Source organism: Mirounga leonina, unplaced genomic scaffold, assembly GCF_011800145.1.
Source record: "Mirounga leonina isolate KUSES-001 unplaced genomic scaffold, KU_Mleo_1.0 Mir_53, whole genome shotgun sequence".
NCBI lineage: Eukaryota > Metazoa > Chordata > Mammalia > Carnivora > Phocidae > Mirounga > Mirounga leonina.
The window spans coordinates 87,230,037-87,233,262 of record NW_023270807.1 but is presented as its reverse complement, the minus strand read 5'-3'; positions in this window follow the sequence as shown (position 1 = coordinate 87,233,262).

Below are 3,226 nucleotides of genomic sequence, written 5' to 3'. Positions count from 1 at the left end.
CAGTCCTACCACAGCTAGAAATGATCTAGAGTCTTTCTCAGTCCCCCACTCACCACCTACTCTAGAGTGCCTATACTAAAATACATAAACTACTTCTAAATATCTCTCTTTCTTAAACATCAGTACACTCCCCAAAGGTTCTTTTCCTGAAGTAGAAGCAGCCAGCCAAAGGCAAAATCTCTATACAAGTTCAGAATTTATCAAGACAATACCCTTGGGTCCAAGTGAGAAGAAGAAAGGGAGGCCAATGTAAAGACTAGTCTGTATTTGGCTCTTTCTGTTAGTGTTGTTGGCCAGATTGTGATTTTTTTTTTAAGATTTTATTTATTTATTTGTCAGAGAGAGAGAGGGAGAGTAAAGCAGGGGGAGCAGCAGAGGGAGAAGCAGGTTTCCCCCTGAGCAGAGAGCCCCAAGGTGGGACTCGATCCCAGGACCCTGGGATCATGACCTGAGCCGAAGGCAGACACTTAATGACTGAGCTACCCAGGCGCCCCCTGTGATTTTTTTTTTTTAATCATAATTTCAACATCATTTTCCTCTCAAACTTTTTATTGCTTTTTCTTCTTTTTCACTGACTGTCGACAGGCTATGACTTACCTATACTTACCTAGACGTTAAAACAGATATACATACAATAATATGTTCTGAGAGTGGGAACAACATGGTCTCATTTTCTGCCTAGTCTAAAACACCTGGAAGGGGACAAGTAATTCTTAAGAATCTTACTGAAGGTTTAAAAATATTCTTATAGAGAATGTTGTGTTTATTGAATTTTATGAAGACTGTCTTGGTGATGTGGTTGGTTGCAGGCTGCTGAATTTCTTGCCGTCTTTCTCATTCACTCATCAAAAAATGACTTAAGGAACAAACAGTCCTTTCAATGAGTCTGAATCAATTATTAGCACAATCAACATGTAATAACACAGCAGTAGCATTTTTTTTTTAAATCATGAATAACCCACATTAACATTACTTGGGAAGAAGACATGTCAAAGTTTCTTCGTTGGGCTGTGGTTTTTTAAAAAAGCATAAACCTTTGAATAAAATATTTGTTCCTTAAAACTTTTCAGGCAATTACTGTGCTGGGTAACATGTGAAAGAGTGGAAATGACACAATTTCATAACATACATTTTCCAGTTAGAAAATCAAGGCCTTGTTACACCAGCCTTCGTGAGTAATTTTAGTGTAAATTATCAACAGAATGGAATAAAAAGATCTTTTGTGATTATTCATGGTACACCTAGGAGGCAGTTTTCAGAATTGTGGCTAAATGACAAAAAAAAAAGGAAAAAGAAAAAAGAAATCTCACTTAAAGCAGACTTTCTAAACTTATTCTTTGTCATAGAAATGATCATAATCAATAGTGTTTATCATTAATTCTATTTAACTACCATTAGCATTTTTTACAGATTTATTTATTTATTTTGAGAGAGAGAGAGAGAAAGAGAAGTGGGGGAGGGGCAGAGGGAGAGGGAAAAAGAGTTTTAAGCAGACTCCATGCTGAGTGCAGAGCCCTACACAAGCCTCGATCTCATGACCCTGAGATCACCACCTGATTGGAAACCAACAGTCAGACGCTTAACCGGCTATGCCACCCACATTTTTATAAATTATGAGAGTCCACAGGCATGGAAATTTTTTTTTAAACTTGGAGATATTTATTGCTGTCTCTGCCTGAAAATTTGGGGGGCTGATAATTATTCTAGCTATTTATTGCTACATAACAAATCATTCCAAAACTCATTGGCTTAAACAAAGACATTTATTTTTGTTCATAAATCTGCAATGAGAGTAGGATTAGTGAGGACAGATTTTCTCTATTTCATTCAGCATTAGCTTGGGTATCTGGAAAGCCAGGAACTGGGATCATCTGAAGCCTCATGGTTTCGGATGCTGGCCGCCATCTGGAACCTCAGCTAAGGCAGGAACACCTACACTTGGCTTTTCCATGTGGCTGTTTGACTTCTTTACAAGGTGGTGGTTGGTTTTCCAGGGTGAGCATCTCAAGAGGATCAGGTGGAAGACATATCACCTTTTATGGCTTAGCGTTGGAAGACACATAATGTTGCTTCCACTGCAGTCACAGGTTTATCCAGTTTTAAGCAAGTAAATATAGACCCTCATCTTTCAATGGAGGAGTGCCAGCATCACATGGTTAGTAAAGCAGGTTAGATGTGGAATACTGATGTGGACATCTTAGGAAAATGTAACCTACCACAGTTGTGATGGGAAATCATTAGGACTAATTGTTACTCAATATTCTACTTGAAAAGAACTAATGCTTATTCTATTTATCTAAATGCAAACATGGCTTTAAGCCTTCTAGCCATATCGATATGATTATGTATATCTCAACCAAAGTCAAAGGTAACCTTTTTTTATTTTTGGCGTTTCCATTGCACTTTTTTTTTATTATTGTGTTATGTTAATCACCATACATTACATCATTAGTTTTTGATGTAGTGTTCCATGATTCATTGTTTGCGTATAACACCCAGTGCTCCATGCAATACGTGCTCTCTTTAATGCCCATCATCAGGCTAACCCATCCTCCCACCCCCCTCCCCTCTAGAACCCTCAGTTTGTTTTTCAGAGTCCATAGTCTCTCATGGTTTGTCTCCCCATCCAATTTCCCCCTCTTCATTCTTCCCCTCCTGCTATCTTCTTCTTCTTCTTCTTTTTTTTAACATATAATGTATTATTTGTTTCAAGGGTACAGGTCTGTGATTCAACAGTCTTACACAATTCACAGTGCTCACCATAGCACATACCCTCCCTAATGTCTATCACCTAGCCACCCCATCCCTCCCACCCCCCACCACTCCAGCAACCCTCAGTCAAAAGTAACTCTTGCTTATTTAAATCGTATCTGAGAATCACAAGCTAGTATATAAGAAAAATTTGAAAAAATGACTGATCACACTGAATGCTTTCCTTAGGAGCCAAAAGTCTTTTAAATGACCTGTGATCAAATTATACAAAATTAATCAGTATCAAGGGGCCTCTCTCAGTGCGATTTTGTTCAGAATTGTTAACAGACTTTATGGGATAGTCTACAAAATTTGTGGTTCTGTATATAGGCAACACTGTTGGGTGACTGCTCCATATCCTAATTTCCTAAGATGACCAACACCTCCAGCCCTATACACATATTGAGATGAGGAAGAAAGAAAAGCTTCTCTTCTGTTTTCCTCACTTTCCAACTTTCCCCCCGAAGGAATTCCA